We start from the raw sequence: 22,924 nt of genomic DNA, 5'->3' as shown, positions 1-22,924 counted from the left end.
TAGAGCCAAAAAGTGCCATTTTTATTCTTGATGCCAACTTCACGGTGTTGTGAAGGAATAAAATTATTTCTTGTGGAATTTAATTGGAGCTCAGAATATTTGACATTAATAGACGGACATTTTTACTACCAGATAACCGGGTTTTTTTACTACCAGTTTTTGAAGGCTTTTTGTGATGTTTACTTGATAAAGTAAAAATAAGAAAGTGAAACTTGCATCAGTGATATTGTAAAATAACATTCCATTAAAAATAACATAACATAATAACAGGTATTGTAAAAAAAATAATTATTTACGGCCACAGGTTTTGGGTCTACAATGAGGGGGTTATCCTCCGTTCCCTCCCAAACTTACCGGACCTGAGGCTGCCACACATGAAACACTTTGTACTTCGGTAGGTTGCGAACCAGCAAATACGAACGCCAATTGGTCTGTTGCATGATAGCAGGGTCCAATTATTGTCTGCCACCATTTACCTGTACCACGTGATGGTCCAATCGGGGAATGTACCCTCCGGCGGTGTACCGCCCTTGTTCTTGGATGGAAATTTGGACGGCAGAGCAACCGTTTGGTACCTGCTGGGCTGATGCTAATAAGCCAAATTAACCGGGGACTGATAACCTTCTGTTCGCTACTTGCGAGCAATGGCACCGGAACAATGAAAGAAAGGACATTCACGGACAGTTGGAAAAAAACGTTTAACAATTTGATATATTTACAAGTATGTACAGTGGAACTTAGCGATAGTAAAGAAAAAGGGATGAGAAGCAGAAACTTAGCTTAACCTACGCCTTATGACGATCACTACAAATAAACACCACAAGGGCGCCCATTACACATTCACGGAGGATGTGGAGGAAACGAACGTTGGGATCCTGTCACCGGAATGGTTACAATGTTACCAAGATGCTCTTCCACTGCAACGACCTTGTCTTGACGTCACTAACGAGCACCACACCAGCAAAGGGCAGTCCCCAACATGAGCATGAAAAGGCAATCCCAGCACGAACACGAAAAGGCAATCTCAGCACAAACACAAAAAGTCAATCCCAGCACGAACACGAAAAGGCAATCTCAGCACCAACTCGGGCAGCGTGCAGACAAGGTCCAGCAGGCAGGCAGGCCAAGAGAGAGCGTAATGAACATGTGCAGAGAAAGAAAGCATCAAGTCCAAGGCCTTTTTGTAAGGCCTTGGCAAGGGTGGGGGCTGTTCGAGGTTTTTTTGGCCTGCTGTTAGGTGGCCCATTGTATCACCCTGCCCCCACTAGCCCTCTCAAACGTTTCTCAGGCCCTGATTGGTGGCCCATTGTGCCACCCTACCCCCAAAAGCCCTCTCGAATGTTCCTCAGGCCCTGATTGGTGGCCTGTTGCTTCACGTCACCAGTCTTCTCGAAGCGTCTTTTATTATGACGCTCTTTGTCTCCTATGGGACATAAGGCTGCCTCATCTTCATCGCGACAGGTAAATTAGAGCACATGCTTGGATGGTGTGCTTTTGAGCCTGTATGCATTTCCTGGCAAATTATCCGCTTATGAGTGGAGGGCCTCTCTTCCCATCTCCAACGCATGACAACCCATATAAGGGGAAGGGACTAAGATAATGTTCTACTATGAAATAACTATTCTAAGGGACCTGTATGGTGGTTGCCATTCCTTAGCGGTTTCCTAAAACCACAACAATATTGTAAACTAGCAGAAGCACCCGGCATTGCCGGGCGTGGGAAGGGAGGGGAACGGGGGGGGGGGGAGGGGAGGAGAGGGGGAGGGGGAAAGGGGAGGGGGAGGGGGGAAAGGGAAGGGGAGGGGGGAAAGGGAAGGGGAGGGGGGAAGGGAAGAGAGAGGGGGGAGGAAGGGGAGGGCCAGTCATCAATGACGTTGCAGTTCTCATGGTCGGAGAGCAGCACAACAATCGCGACATCGTCCTGCATCTTCGCAACAACAGCACGAAGCGGCTTTTGGAGACTCACTGATCCTATGACGCCCTCCAGTACCGGCGTTGCCGGGCGGGGGAAGGGAGACCCGTACATTCCCAACCCGTACATACGGCCTCTCGACTCAAGCTCACTCGGACAAAAGCCTTGCACAAATTACACCGTGAAGGCCCAATGGCCATGTCTATGCCACAAATCAAGTACGTGAGCGAGCCTGGCGCACTGAATTGACAATATATAGAACGCTCATACTCCGTGAAAAGTGTAGCCGCTGTGTCGCCATCTTGGTTCGCACGACTCGACCAACTCGCTTCGCGGATCTCGTTTGTTTTGAACGTGTGCCAGATTTTAAAAGCCAGACAACTGTTAAAATGCCATTTTGTGCGGCAATAAACTACTCCAATCGGTTAAGGAAGGGTTGTGGAAAGACGTTTCACAGACGTTTAATTCATATCGCACAAAATTGACAAACATCGATACAAAACACGATCGCACAAAAGGTGAAAAAACGCAATCGCTTTTCACTCTGAATTACGTGCAAACGCATGACGGAAATCACCATCGCCCAGCATCGAGTGCCAACCAAGATGGCGCTGGGTAGCTGCATCTCCACCTATGTGGTGTGAATGGCAATGATCATTCTATATATTTTCAGTTCAATGGTCTGGCGGCGAGGATGGAACATCACGTGATCGCTCTGAGCGAATCAGCGAGCTGCTCTGGCACAGGCTGAGATTCAGTGCACTTGCGTTCCTCGCTGAAATGTTCCTCGCTGAAATGCGCTGAGGTAAATATGAATAAAAAATATGGATCTCGTCAAATATTTTTAGGTAGGCCATGTCCTTCCCAGGCTCAATGGCCATGTCTATGCCAAATATCAAGCACGTGAGCCTCTCCGTTTAGGAGTCTATCGGTATCATACACACACACACACAAACACACCCACAAACTGTGTTTTATTTATATAGATAGATTTCTCTAAATCTGAGCCCGAATATCTCTACAACTATCGGCGATAGACCTTCAAAGGTCGGTGGACCCATAATGCGGCGGGAGGAAAAGCAACCTCAAGTGAAAGTTTGGTGTGTGTTACTGGAAAGGCGAGGTCAGGTTCCGTCAGTGAAAATGGGTCCAGGGCTTATTGTGGCTGGATCCTTAGCTGGGCAGAGCGAGACGGTATCTCTGTGTGAATTATGGCCTAATAACAGGCCTGTAAATATCTGGGCATTGCTTGAACATTAAAACAGCACAACAAAGCATTCCATGATCCAATTTTATTGGCAAAGTCATTTCATTTTCCATCAGTCTCATCACACGACAAAAGTCTATTGAGACCAATCTTGGGAGTAACATTTTGGTAGGAAGTAACTATCGGCGAAGCTACAAATATTGATATATCATTCAAAAGGTCCAAGAGATGGAAAGCCAAGCTGGTTCCAGACCTCTAAAGGTTGGACCAGACTAAAATATTTGAAACTGCCATCACAAATGTACAAATATTCCAAAGGGTACAGGATTATGTCCATCACCCATTGAACAGGAAATACACCACCACATTCATTCGTCGAAGATGAATGGAGACGGCCTGAAATAACAAAACAAAAATTGCAACAAGTTACTAGCATTTTGCACTATTCATCTGCATCAACCCCATCTCCGTCAACTTCGACACCTCCATCACTCCGGAAGTGCTGCTCTTGGTCTGTCATGTAATTTTTACAGTTCCTACACCCACACAAACTGGTGCAAGATAAACCCGCTTTGTGACGTGAGCACAGCCCTCATTCACAGTGTGTTTTCACACATTTAGAATTGACTAGTTCAAGGTTACTCAAGAGCTTCGTGATGTATGTGGAAAGGCCTCTGCCTTTTTTGAAGATGATACTCTTCAATCTGACCAATATAAGATTTCAAGGATTAGACACCCTTCTTTAACGATTTCCCTATTGAAAGACAAGCAGACTCTGTAATATGAGCTTGAACTATGATACTGTTGGGATTGTGGTTCATACCCCATCTGGATAAAGGTCTCTTCCCTGAAATCAATATGGTCCCAAACAAGAATAGTGCACATGTTCCTAGCAAATCCCTAGGGAACACTATCCTGTTCTTACATGTGTCGAGATTCTGCCAAAACTAGTCTCTAAGTCAATGATCACATCTACTAATACACAATGGCCTGGGTTATTGCTGATGGGGAGTAGCCAGGAAGAAGCTGTCAAATGATGAATGATCATGACCAGTGCAAGGGATGTCGGTGTTTGTTTACGATCCTCGCCAAGTAAACAATATCCTGGTAGATTGATGTGAGTTTGACATCAGCCTTATCATCTACTAGCAGAAGTACCCGGCGTTGCCGGGCGGGAGAGGGGAGGGGAGGGAAGGAGAGGGGGGAAAAGGGGGAGAGAGGGGGGGAGGAGGAGGTTAATATATATTCTGGTGGGTGAATGTGGTGTTCATCACGGGGGAAAGGGGTGAAGGGGGGAGGGGGCAAGGGGAGGGGGGAGGGGGCAAGGGGAGGGGAGGGGGGGGAAGGAGGGAGGATTAACTAGGATTAACTAGCTGATCAGGAAGAAGAAGCTGTATTACCAACTTCGTACACTTCAGGAATTGTTTGATTTATTTGTATTCAAATGTCTGGTGATTGTTTTGTATTTATTTATGCGAATATGTACTTGTGTATAACTGTCATTAATTTGAAAAGGCTTCGGCACTATCGAGCGATTTTTTTTTTTTACTTCAAAAAAGCGAACTTATCTTTTAAATGTTATTCTTTTTTGCCTAAAACACTCCCAGGCACTCACTGATGAACCTCTGAAAGTTTGACGAAGATCCGTTCAGCCAACTCTGAGAAAAATGGCGACACAGACAGACAGACATCTCTCTTCTATTGTAGATATAAACAACGTCCGTGAACATAGGATGATCTGACAGTCCAACCAACACTCCAGGCAAGAAGGTTATACAATTCAATGGGAATCGCACCTTTAGCAGATGTGAGCATAAGATCTATGGCAGTCGGTGGCCCTGACCAGTCCAGAGCGGGTGGTCTTCACAAGGCATTCTTGATGATGAGCGCTGCCTCATTTCATTAACATCGGGTGCTACACCTACAGAATGACGATTTGATGTAGTCTCATTGACCGGAGCATCTTTGTGTGGATTTCCGGCAACTTCGGAGGATTAACTAGCTGACGGCCCTGCGGAAGAGTTGTCCTTGAAACGGTCAAACCCCGTTCTTGCTGAGAGCTCGTCAACGAATACAAGCTGACTTCTGTCCCACTTGGACGGTTGGTGGAACACAAGCTGGGCAGGCCTGTTGTATCATTCCATTCAGTTTGTCTGACCTGAGAAAAACATGGAAGACATTTTGAGGAAATTCAAGAAAGGAAGTCTTGCTGTCTATCCCGAGTTATGGGATGTTAACCTTTTTCCACAATTTCAAAATTCCTATTTTTTCCCCAACATTGCTATTAAAACTAGAACCCCACTCAGTAGAGCGCATACTCCCGCCGTGGGTCAAGTTGGAATAGTACGATTTCACAAAAGTTTGAGGGAGCAGTTCAGTGACAACACAAGACAAGACAACACAAGACAGACACTGCACAGATATATATTTAGAATATATAGAAGATAATGTTTTAAAAAACAAGGCAATTTCACTTACATTTTCGGATTCAGCGTTCAATTCCATATAAGTGAGTGTATTTTGAGGCATGTGTGACTTCAAATAAAATTGTAAGCCAGGAAAAACGTTCGTTTCATTCCTTAGGGATACAACATGTAAAACTGGCCCAAACGTCAAAACAAAACCCGCTCATTTTAAGTCGTACAAGCTAATGCGACCACTCATTCTTCTGGGAAGAATCCCGTGCACATGCTTGTCACACTTATAACTCACCTAAGTCTTTACAAGTTCATCAAATACTGACACCGCCATTGACATTCGCTGAGGTAAATGTGGATATCACTTCTGAGGTTAAAAAAAAGGTTTTAAAGCTTTATACGTATCAAACGATACATTTTATGAAACGGGGAAACCGAATACACACTTTGGTGGTTTAAAAATGACAGAATATGGCTTTATTAGGAAAAAAAAGAACCTTGAAGACGACGCTGCTAACAAAATACACCGCTCTAACGCATAACCACGAGTTTAAACTACATTTACAACAAATATGAAAACTATTTTCATATCACAATGTTAAATATAGAATATATAGACGATAATGTTAAAAAAATGAGCCCTATCTTCCAATGGTAAACAATCCTTCAAAAAATTCCTGGATCGGGAATAATATCCTGAGCTTCACCAAAAACTAAGCAATTCTTCCTTATCCCAAGGGCAATCATCCCACCAACTTTCATCCGAATCCGTTCAGAACTTTCCCAGATATCTTGTTCACAAACACACGAACATACGAACACACACGCACACGGACACGAGTGAATGCATTACTCCCTGGCGGGAGTAACTAGAACGGCACTCAGTAGAGAGCACACCCCCGCCAGGTGAACGGTTTACGTTTTGTATCCCTAGAGTAGACCAGAAAATCACAATACAGAATCACATTTAATCAAAATCATCCGTTCACAACTTTTTGAGATATCCTGCTATGTATCGTTTTTGGCCCAATCTCCCAATGGTGAAGAATCACTTTAAAAATTTTAGTAGTCGGATCCGAATCCGGATCTTCACCAAAATCTAATCATTTCGTCCTCGTCACATACGCTACATCTCTGCCAAATTTCGTCCGAATCCGTCCATAACCTTTTGAGATATTTTGTTTACAAACAAACAGACAGACAAACAAACAGCCCACTGGGGCAACAGCCCACAGGAAATAACAGTACTCCAATGAGCTCCAGACAAAACTTTTGTAGGCTGCAGAAGTTCTAATGTTTTTGAGGAATTGGGGCAAAAACAATTATATATCATGCCATCTGAAAATATTGTGTGTTCATAAAACGTATCGGTTTCCTCATCTAAAACATGCTTGGAACACTTCTAAATCGGTGGGAGTGAATTACAGGGCTGATGCACACTTTAATCTGAAATTTGGTTACAGTAGGTTATTACCTCCACCACCAAAGGTGGATGGAGGTTATGTTTTCACCTCTGTCTGTCTGTTTGTCTGTCCGTTTGTGAACAAAATATCTCAAAAAGTTGTGGATGGATACTTTCTGAATGCACTGTACATGTGTATACATATACAGTATACATGAATATATCCCACATGTATATATCCCACATCCCACATGTATATACATGTTGAAAGTGTACGTGCACGTAACTAATAAAATAAAAACGAAGAAATATCTCTCGATAATTTCCTGAAACTCGGTGAAATTCGATGACTTTCGCTGAATTCACTCGGTTTCTTGGTGAAATTTTTTCTTTGGGCGGTGTATAATTGCTCCGACGAAATATCTCAGCAATTTCCCGTCTGTTGATTTATTTATTTTACATATCTGAATTACACGTCCATGCACACGTGAAATGGAGTTTGTTTTTTCACACGTGAAACTTTACTTCCGGATTATAATGTTGAATGAAATAAGAGCGAAGAAATATATGTCGGCATCATTGTTGACGTTTTTGTGACGACTGTCATCAAACTGAAAAGTAATATATCTTAACGGAAAACAAAAAGCGAATATTTAATATATGTTGACATTTAAAAATACGGAAAACGGAACCCGTTCAAATACGGAAATACGGATTACGAAAACGGATATTAAATACGGAAACTTTTATCGGATTTTATTCCCGTTTTTTTTCAACCGAGTCTAAAACCGTGTTAGCGACTGTTAAAAATGAAATGATATATCGAATTAGAGTTGAAATAAAACTGTGAGAGAGAGCAAGACACCACAGGCCTAACAAAACAGGCCTCAAAGCTATGCGAGTAACTAAAATGGTGGATATTTTTTAGGGAGCCTCTCCCAGAATGGGTGGAGCTACTCTCTCAACGGAGTAAGCCACACCCCCGGACAGACAGACAGAATCACCTATGGCTATTATAATATAGATGACATTTCAAGGATTTGCACATTCGGTCACATAATTGGTTCAACAACCAACTTCGCTCCCCACCAGCCCTCTCCCTTCCACAGATCTACTGATGTCCCTGTTCTCCACTGTTGTTGTACTTGTGTACTTCCCTCTCTCTTCCCCTCTTGTCTCCTGCTCCATTCATTATATGTTTTTATATCTTTCTGTTCATGTTTTTGTGCTTTATGTGTTAGCTCTTACACGAGCCTCGACTTTGTATACAAAAAAAAAAAAAAAAAAAAAGTTAGAAGCTGATTATCTTTTTAGATTTCAAGCTAAAAGGTCAAGGCTGCATAAAATCATCAATTTAAATTTTGTATTTTTTTTAAACTGTTTTCATTATTTTTAGCATACTAGTCTAGTAGGAAGACTAGGTCCCCCTGCACCCCCCGGAGATATACTTCTAATCAGTGTTTCTAGATTGGACAAAATGTGTAGAAAATGACTAGCTATGGCCCCAAGCTGAAAAAATGTCCCACATACCATTTTTATGCAAATTACTGCTGCAAATTTTATGCAAAATTATGCAAATTTTATGCAAATTTTTGATGAGGAGTAGAGTTGAGGGGTCTTTGAGGGCTTCATCGAGGTGCTCTCGGTTGCAAGACTGGGTCATTCTGAGAAGCACAGCAGGGTCAGAGATCATGATGTTCTCCTCCTCAGTGAATCTCTCCATCAACAGCCTCTCCATTGCCTCACACACTGTTTTGAGGCAAAAGAGGGACTTTGCGTAGGCCTTTCCACTGAGAACACCTTTGAGAGATCCACTTGTTACTAGTTGTGCCTCAAAGAGAATCTCTGCATATCCAGAACCACGCATCTTGTGTCCAGTGAGCATCCCGATGTAGTTCATGGATGTGTGGAAGGGTCCAATCGTTACTACATGACTAGCAAATTCATTTGGCCAGCGCCAGATGATGGGAAGGGCTTTCATGCAGACACCCAGATCAAATGTATTCAGGACCCATCTCTGACCCACCTCAGCAGTTGCTGCCTCGGAACGCTTCAGTAGCTCACGAACAACTGCGTTGTCTGTGATCGGTCTGTGCCTGGTGCCTGCATGGCATGGCAATGGCCTGCAGCCTGTGCCTGGGCTAGGGGGTTTCACCTCTGCAACTGGTTCTCCCCCACCCAGCAAATCAACAGTCGACTACTGCACGCCTATCCACCAACCGATCACAGACAACGCAGTTGTTCGTGAGCTACTGAAGCGTTCCGAGGCAGCAACTGCTGAGGTGGGTCAGAGATGGGTCCTGAATACATTTGATCTGGGTGTCTGCATGAAAGCCCTTCCCATCATCTGGCGCTGGCCAAATGAATTTGCTAGTCATGTAGTAACGATTGGACCCTTCCACACATCCATGAACTACATCGGGATGCTCACTGGACACAAGATGCGTGGTTCTGGATATGCAGAGATTCTCTTTGAGGCACAACTAGTAACAAGTGGATCTCTCAAAGGTGTTCTCAGTGGAAAGGCCTACGCAAAGTCCCTCTTTTGCCTCAAAACAGTGTGTGAGGCAATAGAGAGGCTGTTGATGGAGAGATTCACTGAGGAGGAGAACATCATGATCTCTGACCCTGCTGTGCTTCTCAGAATGACCCAGTCTTGCAACCGAGAGCACCTCGATGAAGCCCTCAAAGACCCCTCAACTCTACTCCTCATCAAAAATTTGCATAAAATTTGCATAATTTTGCATAAAATTTGCAGCAGTAATTTGCATAAAAATGGTATGTGGGACATTTTTTCAGCTTGGGGCCATAGCTAGTCATTTTCTACACATTTTTTCCAATCTAGAAACACTGATTAGAAGTATATCTCCGGGGGGTGCAGGGGGACCTAGTCTTCCTACTAGACTATACGGAAGAAGCAGAACGCAGATGGGCTTTGCATTTTCAGATGCTTTCTAGTTTATAATTTTGAAACAATCAATAAATTGATCTAAGTTGTTAATACAAAATTATTATTCTAAATGTTATTTATTTATTTATTTCGTGTTTGTATGTAAACAATAATTGTTACTGGTTATTTAATTATTAATTAATCAATGAGGACTTGTAATTTACATCAATGATTCAGACAGTGGGGCCAAGAGTAAGCATTCCAAATCTGCAGATGACACAAAGGTTGGAGGTAAGGTAGGTAGCAGAGATAGGTGATCAGATTCAGGAAAGTCTATAGGCTTTAAGAGATTGGTCAAATGATTGGCAGATGCATAGATTGGCAGTTTCACATAAAGAAATGTACTGTACTGGCGTTGGGTAAAAATAACGAATATAGGGATTACTTAATGCTTATCTTAAATTACTTAAATGCTTAATGCAGTTCCTTAGTGTATCACACAGGAGAAGGATCTGGGGGTGGTACAGGAATAGATTCCAAACCTACATGCTAGATAGCTCGTGTACATACCTCTAGGATTTCCTGCCAGCCTCTACCCTTTGCTTGTTTGACGATAACAATTTAACAAGCATTCTCAGTTTATCAACCAGACTTAGTGGTGTAATGGTTGTCGACTCTGAGTCTGGGAGGTCGGTGGTTCACAGACCTCAGTTGAGTCATAAACAAAGACTTTAATGGTGCGTGCTGCCTCCTTGCTTGACACTTCGCATTTACAATGATAGAGCATGGACAAAACAAGCATCATGCGTTGGTAATAATTGGGCAGGCTTTGATGGGCCTAATGCTTCCAGCTATTGAAGTTCCTTGTGAGGGAAGTCGTATTATTATTATTCTCTTAAAAACTGAAATAATTTACACCTGATCAGCACAAATTTAAAAGTACAAATCAGATGAATTGCAAATGTACAAGAAATGTTCGAAGTTGATTCCAATTGTTTTAAAATAAATAAATAACCATTAGGGCTGGCAAGATGTCCGAGACTACAGAGAGGTATGCACACTCACCTCTAAGGTGTCTCGCCAGGGTTTCAATCCCGACCCAGCTATAAACTGCCATCCTGGTGTTTTACAGGCAGGGTGAATCGTTGATGCGTGTACCGTCCCTCTGATGGACATTAAACTGGCGTCCTGTCTGCCAGCATTCGTTGGTGGATGTTAAAAGATTCCATGGTGTCCTTCACGAAGAGTAGGCGAGCCATCACCGGCACCATGAACAAATTTCAAATTCCTGCCCGAATCAGCAGAGGGCAGCCTTGTGCATTAAAACGAAGAAGAAGAACACTGCAGGTTTGCATCACTGCTGGGACGCTGGCTGTGCCTTTGCTGCACTGCCATCTGCAGGTTAGAGCAGGGATTTGTAATATCCTGAGGGTGCTGGCGATAACTAGCCCACTGTTCGTGAAGGACACCCAGTTGTTCGGGTTTGGAATCCTGAACGTCCACCAACGAATGCCCAGTAGACGGGCCCTTTGACTTAACGTCTTTTCAATGGACGGTGCACATATTGATACTCCACACTGCTTGCGCAAAACACAAGGTTAACAATTTATAATGGGAAATATCCAAATTAACATATTCCTCTGAACTTGGGAACCATATTTATGAATATTTATATATAAGTTCCACAAAAAAAATTATAACGAAAACTGTTCAGCCTGGCAGAGGGATGGGCTCAAGCCAGTGCTGCACGAGTTGCCTCTGCCAACAAAGGTGGACGGAGGTTATGTTTTCATCCTGTCTGTTTGTCTGTGAGCAGGATATCTCAAAAAGTTGTGGACGGATTGACATGAAATCTGGTGGACAGGTTGGTTGTGTGAGAAGGACGAATTGGTGCGATTTTGATGACGATCCAGATCCAGATACTAGAATTTAAAGTGATTCTTCACCATTGAGTGAGATGGCCTAAAACTATATATTATATCATTATTTATATATATATATATATGACAATATCTCAAAAAGTTGTGGACGGATCCCAACGAAACTTGATATGAAAATTTGATATGAAAAAGATATGAATAGAACATATATATATATATGACAACAGAAAGAAGGAGGATGTGTAACGAGGTGGCCCAGGTTGCCTTGAAAGGCTCATTTTGGATATGGAGGAAGTTTATGGAGACACGTCGAACGGTGTAGGTTAGTTGTTGTTTTTTTGTTTGTTTTTTTGTTACCATTATTATTTCTTATTTTGTGTATATGAGTGAGTGGGTGAGGGTGTGTGTTTTTGCATGAATTATTTTTGCATGAGTGTGTGTTTTTGTGTGTTGAGTGGTGTATGATCTAAGAGTAGGTGGTTGGTTGTTTGGTGTTGTGTGTGTATGTGTGTATGTGTGTGTATGGGTGTGTATGTGTGTGTATGAATGATCTGGTGTGTTTTGTTGGTGAGTGGTGAAGGGTATAAAGGTGGGTGTTTGAGTGTTCCACCATGTTTGTTTGGTGCTATGGATTCTGGATGTGGATTTTGGGGGTGGGGTATTACGCATCCAGGTGCAGGTGCTGCATGTGGAGGTGTATGTGCCCCTGCTGGCCCACCTTAGCTGACCGTATCGAGGTTGAAGGGCCGAAACGGGATGATGCTGAGGACCTCGACTGAGGACCCGGTCAGTGCGGCACACTTGTGACCAGGTGTGTTTTGAACTTATATCTATATATATATATAAATGACAATATCTCAAAAAGTTGTGGACGGATTCGAACGAAACTTGGTGAACAAGTTGGGTGTGTGACGAGGAAGAATTGGTTCATTTTGGTGAAGATCAGGATCCTGATCCAGATACGAGAATTTTTTGATTTTTTTTAAAGTGATTTTTCACCTTTGAAATACGGGGCCAAAGACGGACGAAAAATAGCACGACATTAAAAAAAGTTGTGGACGGATTCAGACGAAATTTGGCAGAGAGGTAGCGTATGTGACCCGGACGAAATGATTAGATTTTGGTGAAGATCCGGATTCGGGTCCAGCAGGATATCTCAAAAGGTTGTGGACGGATTTGCACGAAACTTGGTAGATCGGTTGTGTGTCTGAAAAGGAAGAATCGATTCAATTTTGGTGAAGATCTGAATATGGATTCGGATATGAGAATTTTTTTTTTTTTTTAAGTGATTCTTCACCATTGGGAGATACGGCCAAAAACGATACATAGCAGGATATTTCAAAAAGTTATGGACGGATTTGGACGAAACTTGTTGGAGAGGTTGTGTGTGTGACAAGGAAGAATCTAAGAATGTTTCTACATTATATAAATTCTGTATTGTGATTTTCTGGTCTACTCAGATACAAAACGTAAACTGTTCACCAGGCAGAGGTATGCTCTCTACTGAGTGCCGTTTTCGTTATTATTACTAGCGTGACTCGGTGTGCTCCGCGCACCTCGCCACACGTCGTTTCGGCGGGATAGGCATCTTTGACCATTTTGGTGTCTTTTTGGTATTTAGTCTTTCGGGTCTTCATGGTGTTTTGGGACCTCAGGGCCATTTGTGTCTTCAGGTTCTTTTGGATCATCTGGGACTTTAAGGGTATTTTGGGTCTTTGGAGTGTTTTGGGTCTTCGGGGTCTTTCGGGTCTTCGGTGTGTTCAGGGGCTTTTGGGTCTTGAAGGTATTTTGGTTCCTCTGGGTCTTTAAGCGTCTTTGGAGTATTTTGGTTATTTGGGGTATTTAAGGGTATTTTGAGTCCAAAGGGGCTTTAGGGTCTTCAGGGTGTTTTGGGTGTTCAGGGTATTTTGGGTCTTCAGTGTGTTTTGGGTCTTCAGTGTGTTTTGGGTCTTTGGGGTGTTTTGGGTCTTTGGGGTGTTTTGGGTCTTCGGGGTGTTTTGGGTCTTCTGGGTGTTTTGGGTCTTCGGGGTGTTTTGGGTATTCGGGGTGTTTTGGGTCTTCGGGGTGTTTTGGGTATTCGGGGTGTTTTGGATCTTCGGGGTGTTTTGGGTATTCGGAGTCTTTTGGATCTTCAGGGTATTTTGTGTCTTCAGGGTGTTTGGGTCTTCATGGTGTTTTGGGTCTTCAGGGCCATTTGGGTCTTCAGGGTCTTTTAGATCCTCTGGTCCTTTAAGAGTATTTTGGATCTTTGAGGTGTTTTGGGTTTTGGGGATCTTTAAGGGTCTTTGTGGTCTTCAGGGTGTTTTGGGTCTTCAGGGTGTTTTGGGGTTTCAGGGTGTTTTGGGTCTTCAGGCTCTTTTGGTCTTCTGGGTATTTGGGTCTTTGTGGTGTTTTGGGTCTTCGGAGTCTTCAGGGTATTTTGTGTCTTCAGGTGTTTTTCGGTCATCATGGTGTTTTGGGTCTTCGGGGTCTTTTGGGTATTTGGGGTGTTTGGATCTTCGGGGTGTTTGGGTATTTGGGGTCTTCGGGGTGTTTTGGGTCTTCAGGGTCTTTGGGGTCTTCATGGTGTTTTGGGTCTTAAGGGCCATTTGGGTCTTTTGGATCCTCTGGGCCTTTAAGGGTATTTTGGTTATTTAGGGTGTTTTGGGTCTTTGAAGTCTTCAGGGTCTTTAAGGGTCTTTGTGGTCTTCATGGTGTTTTGGGTCTTCAGGGTATTTTTGGTCTTCAGGGTATTTTGGGTCTTTTGGGTATTTTGGGTCTTCGGGGTGTTTTGGGTGTTCAGGGTGTTTTGGGTCTTCAGGGTCTTTTGGGTCTTCGAGGTCATTTGGGTCTTCAGGATATTTTGGATCGTCAGGGCTTTTAAGGGTATTTTGGGTCTTTGGGGTGTCTGGATCTTCGGCGTTTTCGGGGTCTTCAGGGTATTTTGGGTCTTCAGGGTATTTTGGGTCTTCAGGGGCTTTTGGGTCTTCGGGTCTTTTGGGTTTTCAGGGTATTTTGGGTCTTCAGGGTCTTTATGTCTTTAACGGTATTTTGGGTCTTCAGTTGTCTTGGTGGTCTTAAGGGTCTTGGGGGAGTTAAAGGGTCATCAAAGGTCTGAGGGGTCTCAGCAGTCCAAATGTAATTAAGAGTTCATGGAGTGTGTTTTGGGTGGTAATTTTATTTGAAGAAGAAGAAGACTTTTTGGTCGCATATAAACATACATAACCATATACGTTTGCTCTATTATTGGTTCACGAGTTATCAAACAGAGTGACCACTATATTCGTCATGGGTGTGTCTGTGTGTCTGTCTGTCTGTCCGCAGCATAACTACCTGATGATATCATCCGATCTTGATAAAACTTGGGTGGGAGGTTGATATCATGATCTAGTTGTGTCCTGCCTAGAGTGGGCGTATTGCGCCCATTGTGGGCGGAGCGACGCCCGAAAAAGATGTCTTTTTAGGGGGTAATCTAGTTCAAGCTACATCTTCTCCGAGGGAGTTGGTGGAATCTGATAGGGGTTTCGGTATTTGGTTAGGCCAATGTCATGTGTCTCGCCCCACAGAGCTCGATTTTTCATTTTCGCCCCAAGGTCAAGGTCACAAGGTCACAAAATTTAGAAAAGTCGATTTTTGATGGTTTTATTACATTGTTCGCTTCCTGATAGGGTGAAATGTCGTACATGATGTTATATTATCACATACATCATGAAATACAAGTTTTCCAACAAATTTCAGAATCTTCGACCTTTGACCTTTGAAGGTCACAAAGGTCAAAGTTTCAAAGTTGTCGGAATCAAACCGAATTTTCGGTATTGTGCAGCTAACTAACCTCATAACTGATTATACATTATTTTCTATCTCATTTCAAGGTCAGTAACCCTCGTTTTGACATATCCGGGCCCTGCCTGTCCGGGCCTGTTTCGGTTATAGTCCGTCCTTTGTCATTGAATACCGCTCGCTCGTGAACCATCGTCGTCTCCTGACTTGTAATAAATTATTATTATTATTATTATTATTATTATTATTGTTATTATTACAAGAGTCAGTCGAACCTCCTATATAATAAGTGTGCACATGATCATGAATATTATGAATCATGAATATTATTATGAATATTATGATTCATGATCATGAATATGTATGCACATGATCCATACTATTCTTACCACATTCCAGCTTTGGTTTCTCTTTCCTCCTTTTCGATCTAACAATATATTTCATTCAATTAATCGACATTATTTCCAGAATAAAAACGAACTTTTATACTATGATCTATATCCCATCAACATCATTAGTGCTTACCTTTTAACCATCCTCCTTACATCACTTGACATGAAACGTCCACGTCTCATTATACGTGAGTTTACTGCCCAAAAGTATTTTTGTCATGGTAAATTAAAAAAATTAAATTAAAAATAAATTAAATTAAAAGGATTAAATTTAAAAAATAATTTTTGTCATGGTGAATAAAAGTAGCTTGTGGAAACACTGAAAAATCCAGCAACTTGCTTGTTATTTTAGCAAAATTATAGCTTTACATTTTATTGAAGACCGATGTCATAATTTAATTCATGTCACATAAGCATTCACGACGTGGATCATCAAAGGTGATCAATATTGTTCGTTCCCCAGATGGAACGTCAAACTAATTGTTAAAGGGACGCTGCAGGTTAATGAGGTTTATATCACCTTGAATGGGGCTAAAATAACAAATTACAACTTTGTCCATTAATACTTCGCATTTGTTAGGAGATACATTTTGAGGGAAAGTAATCCGATGACGTCATTGACCTGTACAAAATGGATCTGCCATTGTGATGAGGCTGTGCTTGTGATGCATGTGCTGGTTTGTATGTGGCCTGTGGCTGCTGGTTGCATCACTTTCTGGCTGTGTGGTTGTGCCGCTGATGAATTCCCCCCTCCCCCCCCGTATACAACATGTGATCATCATTGATGTAGATGAACCCATAGTGAAGGTTAGGTTGGGGGGTGGAGGGGTGTGTTATTACTTAAAGAAAACACTTTTAATTTATTTATTTTTAACAGCAGCTTTTTTTCTTTCAATCGGAAATATCAGACAATGCTTTATACAATGGCAATGATGATGTGGAGGTTAACACACAAAATTAAAAAAAAAATGCTGTGTCCCTTTAATTACTATCGTGGCTTTAAATAAAATCACATAAAAAACTAGAACGGGCACTCGGTAGAGCGCATACCTTCGCCGCAGCTACTGTTCTGTACTTGGCATGGGAGTGTAGGGAACAGAACAACAAAAATACGATTTTGACCTTTTCGTGACCTTGACCTTGACCTTTGACCCGATTGCTCCCAAAATCTAATCAAATGTGTCCCGTATAATAACCAATCATCCCACCAAATTTCATGCAATTCGGTTGAATACTTTTTGAGTTATGCGAATAACATACACACACACACACAGACATACAAATAAATACACAGCGATCAAAACATAACCTTCCGCTTTTGCGAAGGTAATAATTCAAAGTTCGCAAATTGATGTCGATCATTTTCTAAAGACTAAAAGTGTCATACACAGAGGAGCATCATGACAAAGGGTGTTTAACCATTAACTCAGCACTTTAAATTAACACTTAAACAAAGCTATAGAGTTCATAGAACACGATACCCCACACAGTGTTCAAGTCTAGACAGGAGTGCAATTCAATTTTAATAAAATAATGTTTAAACGATTGGTTTAAAAAATCTGGACATTTAGTGCTATTGAAGTATTCCAGAAGCATTCCCGAATACCACCCCATTTAACATCATACTAAAATACGCCATTTCATGTCTGCCTGTCTGTCTGTCAGACGCTCATGTAATGGCCGCTCAGCTGTCAGGCAGTCTGATGAATTTTTGATGCCAATACATTCCGTCGTTACTTATCCAATCTCAACCAAACTTGACAGGATGACCAATGGTTACATAATGAAGGTTGTAGCGCATTCATTCCCCCCTCCTCCCCAAGGGGGTTTACTCCCCCAAGCAGGTTTTCCCCACCATTTCAGTCAATGGGTTGCATGTTGAGGTGTATAGCCATATTAATTTAGCTTTTTCATGGAGTTTTACCAAGCCCGCTTCGAATAACAAAACTAACGATAATGGCGTAATATTAATGTTATTACAAAAAAATATTAATACCAATAATATCCCACCTCCCCAAGGGGTTTTCCCGGGCGAGTCAACGTATACAAATAGCAACGGCCTCGACAAGAAGTATTGAACATTAATGAACAGTAATGAATATTATAAACCACAAACACGTATGATTAGCTTTTTAAACAGTCGCTAATGCTCTTTATAACACTAAATGAAGAAATTTGGAGGAATCCCGACATCTGTGAAGTAAGGTTTACATACAGAACTGAGCGAAGATCTACTGTACTCTATATAACCCACAAATGTTGGATTAATAACCTGACCTTTCCTGCCGCTAACGTGGCGTTTTTCGTAGTGAACTTTTGAAACTCGCTCCTTCTGTTTAACACGAAACTGAAAGGGAGGAAGCCCGGGATGTGTTCATTTACCAAGCAGCTAGCCAAGCCAAGCCAGTCGTTCCTTAACGTTTTGAATGGAGTGCTTGCTCGAATGCTTAAACCACTTGGCGATCTCTCCACAAGAAACTTGGTAAATGAACACACACCCAATATTTTTGAGACCAGACCATAGATCGACTGTAATCTATGTACCCCAAAGAGGAATGACTTTCTGCCGCTTAGTAGTTCGTGGGTGTACTCGTATATTTAAATTGAAGTTCTGCAAAAATGGAGGTTCTTGGAAGTATTATGACAGGCGATTTGTGTACTAAAGTGTTCAAGTATATAATTCAATTTAAATAAAATAAAGATTGTAAAAGTTGATAAATTAAATAATTTCGGTTGTACCACCTTTCCCCGTAGTGTCCATTACATCACCCGATCTAACATGTTACAGTAGTTCTTCATGCCTGTTGTTTGTGTCCATTAGGACGTCTTTAAAAACTAAGTTTATTGTTTGGAATGATTTTCAATTTTGTTTGACTGCCAGACAGACAGAGTAAAAGTATTATCTCACTCCTCTCTGCGCATGTGAGGTCAGGATTAATTCAGAGACAAAGTACGGCAAAACTAAAGATTTGTCTTCATATTAATGTTCCGATTTATGTTCAAAACATACCATTCAATTTAAATAACTTGTTCCTCAATCATGAACTCAAGATCAGAAAACTGATAAGATGGACGGACAGACGGACATGAACCAATTGTTTAACCCCGGTACTCGGACTCAGTAGAGAGAATACCTCCGCCAGGCTAAACAGTTTATGATTTGTATCCCACTGATCTAATCGGCTTGTCCCACCAAACCAAAATCTAATCGGCTTGTTCTTGTCACCTAACCAACTCATCCACCAAGTTTTGTCATGCTGCATCTATAACTTTAATATCCTGCTATATATATCGTTTTTAGACCGAACTCTCAATGGTGAAGAATCATTAAAAAAAATTATTTTATCCATATTCGGATGTTCACCAAAATCGAATCAATTGGTGCTTGTCACACACCCAACCTGTCCATAATCACAAACCCAACCACACACCCAACCCATGTACAAATCCGTCCACAACTTTGAGATATCCTGCTCACAGACAGACAAACAAGGTGTCAGTTGGTAGCCTAACAGGTATGATGAAAATCGAAAGAAACAATAATTGATCGATTAATTGTGTAATTAAAATAAATGAATAATAATAGGAAAATAATTTCTTTTAAAAAAAAATATTTTCTTTAATTTCTTAATCACTTGGCTAATAGAATACCTAACCCCCCCACTGCTTCATCCGAATCTGTAACTTCTTGAAATTTAATTAATTAGGTGATTAATGGAAAAATTTAATAATTAATCGATTAATTGATTAATCAATAAATCAAAAATACCCATTACAGCCAAATCACTTGGTCACTGACTGTCGTGTCCAAATATCAGCTTCCTAGGTCAAAAGGTGCCCGAGGTGTTGCCCAGATGAGAAAGAAAATAAAAATGTGATTAATAAATCAATAATAATTAAGTAATTAATCAATTAATTAAAAAAAAATTAAAATACCATTTTGCCAAACTACTTACTCACTATTGTGCCCAAATTTCAGGTTCCTAGCTGAAAGGATGGCTGAGATATCGCCCGGACTAACAGGAGAACTTTGACCTATATCATCAAAAAGTTTTCAGCCTCACTTATGTCCTTAGGAATCCCCTGGCAAAGTTTGACGCAGATAGCTGAAAGCGTTCGTGAGTTATCGCACTCACAAACAAACAAACGAGGCAGACCGACATATGGCGAAAATTGAGAATTTACAAAAACAGACATAACAAGTGAATCCTCTTGGATTGCGCTGAGGTTCGGGCATGGAATTTCGAGCCTCGATCATGGTTCGAGCCTCGATCTTGTATACAAAAATAATAATAATAATAATAAGAACCTTGGGCCGAATCTCGCGCTTCACCAGTGCGCGTGCGCGAATTTACGTCACGTCGGCAGCGAGAAGGGGTTCCCCAACACGAACCAATCAGGAACTGCCACGTCACACTTATATGATCTCAGAATTCCTGTGACAGGAATTCGCGTTACACTGGCTGGAAGTCATTCGCTAGAGGCGCTTCCTCAGCGCTAACAAACAAACAGACAAACAGACCAGGGGAAAAACATAACCTCTGTCCACCTTTGGTGATAGAGGTGATGAAGGCACAGATTAGGACAATTGAAAATTGCATAACAGCCCCTCTTTATTCAGGCCAAATCTACACCTCACAATTGCTTGAGGATATCAAAGGTCATTGGCTGGACCATTCACTCAATGCTTCCTCCAGAACCACACAGCAATCACATCCCGACTCGTTAACAAAGTCCCAATTAGACCCACCACCTTGTGGAGCCAACTGTGAAGGAAGAGGTTTTTCAAAATAAGAAACAAAAAAAAATCAGAAAAAATATGACACAATCACTTTTGAGGAAACCCTCAAACCTCCACTTTGGTGAGGTGCTTGTGGTCATATTACTGACCCAAAGGCCTCTTATCATTTGAAAGATAACAGGATATCTTTTACATCCCCATGATTATACAGACAGGACCTCGAGGAGTATATTGGTTCACACAATTCGAATGCTCCATGATGGAGCACCTGCACTATCCACAAATTTAACCGGATCTGACTTCGCCCCGGTGCTGGGTACCGAATCCAGAAGCACACAGCTGACAGACACACGCACTTCCAACCAAGCTGTCCTTGCGCAATGAAGTAAATGAACCACGGCCTGGTTCTCTGACCAGGAGTCTTCACTCATCGTGGAGCGTATAATGAAGTTCCCGTGGCCTGCCCTTCTCGCCGCGTCGCCATTAATTCCCGGCACGCCTCGCCGAGTGTATGTGAGGCACCTGTTATCATTCGCTGCTCGTTCCGCGTGTACTTAAAGAACAACAGCGCGGAGAAAAACATGGGAACCGTGAACGGCATGAGGGGAACGTAATGGCCGCTCAGCTGTCAGGCAAAAGACATGTGGCGGCATCATGGTGTAATACAAATAGCACAGGAAATGGTCTGGGGGACTCTTAACGACTGATGGATCGCAACACATACATGAGCTGAGCGTACGTCACGACAACATCTGCACTATTCCTGCTCATGGTAAATGTGCTCGAAATACCTCACTTGTCCTCCATGTAAATAGTAATGAGCTAAAAATCATCGACACGGGCTTATTCGGTATGGGCCTCTATTGGCCTTTAGAGAAGTGGGCTCGGCTATACCTGAAGGGTTTCTACCACAGGTATATTCCAGACAACAAGCGAGCAACATTTGGTGTCAAAGCAAGATTATACTTCAGAAAGTCTTGATATTTTGTGACAACACAAATGAATTCCTTGTATTACTGGAGAAGGAAATAAATAAACAAAATCCTTTGGGGTCAAGCGGTAAATTGAATTAGGTGTTTATTGGATTTATTCTTGTAATTAAGTGTTTTTTCTGCTTAATCTGTGAAAGAATAATGTAATCGTTGTTCTGCAAGTCCTTCATATTGCGTGAATATATTACACTATTATACCAGCCCGCCAAAAATGGTGGGTTGAAACAGATTATTTGACAGTGCAGCCTTGTGCGCGTGCCAAAGTCTGAAGCCTCGGCCTAGTATCAGGTGTACTTACATCTTCTTTATTTATTAAACATCCTACGGATGGAAATGAACACTCTTTTTATTCTGCATGTGTTGCATATCACGTGCAGTGAATTTCACCTCCCTGCACCTTGTATTTATTGTTATATTTAAAAAAAAAACTTTTGTACACTGCCCTTGAGGCTTGGTTTGCAAGCCACCGTCTACAATTCCAATAGAAGAGACATAAATACTTTTATGGAAAGTGTTTTTCGAGGTTGTTTTATCCTCAAAAATATACCGTAGTGAGCACACATTTGTGTTGAAAGATTGGTCTTTAAAACCTACCCTTATGAAGGGGGACAGACATCTGTACAAACACACAAACTGACGTGTTTTATTTGGTACCGTAAAATGGGGGCGAATAGGGACAGCAAGGTGAATAGGGACACAAACTGAAAAAAAGTTCGGAAACTATTTTCGCTGAAAATTGATAACCATACTGATTTGTTGATATTTGGGGTGAAAGTGTTCTCTTGTTTTAAAAAAAAAGCAACTTATAGTCCCTATTAACCCCATATATGGATTAAATAGGAATAAATAGGATTTTTATGGCTGTCCCTATTCACCCCGTTTTACGGGTGAATAGAGACAGTCACTAATACAAAATAATAATAATCAAGAAATACGGGCAGTTTGGAGAAACTTTTTATCCCATATTTTTTTTCATTGGTACCATGGTTTATATTATGGGTGCATATTATGTGCATCCATCTGAGCTATCAATTTAGCAATAAGTTGGAAACTCAGGATTGTTTCTTGATTGTTATTTTTTTGTATTAGTGACTGTCCCTATTCACCCGTAAAACGGGGTGAATAGGGACAGCCATAAAAATCCTATTTATTCCTATTTAACCCATATATGGGGTTAATAGGGACTATAAGTTGCTTTTTAAAAAACAAGAGAACACTTTCAACCCAAATATCAACAAATCAGTATGGTTATCAATTTTCAGCGAAAAAGGTTTCCCGAACTTTCAAAAAAAAATCTCTTTCAGTTTGTGTCCCTATTCACCTTGCTGTCCC

This window comes from Myxine glutinosa, chromosome 10, assembly GCF_964187855.1.
Source record: "Myxine glutinosa chromosome 10, kmMyxGlut1.1, whole genome shotgun sequence".
In the NCBI taxonomy this organism is placed as follows: Eukaryota; Metazoa; Chordata; class Myxini; order Myxiniformes; family Myxinidae; genus Myxine; species Myxine glutinosa.
This window is presented reverse-complemented; position numbering follows the sequence as displayed.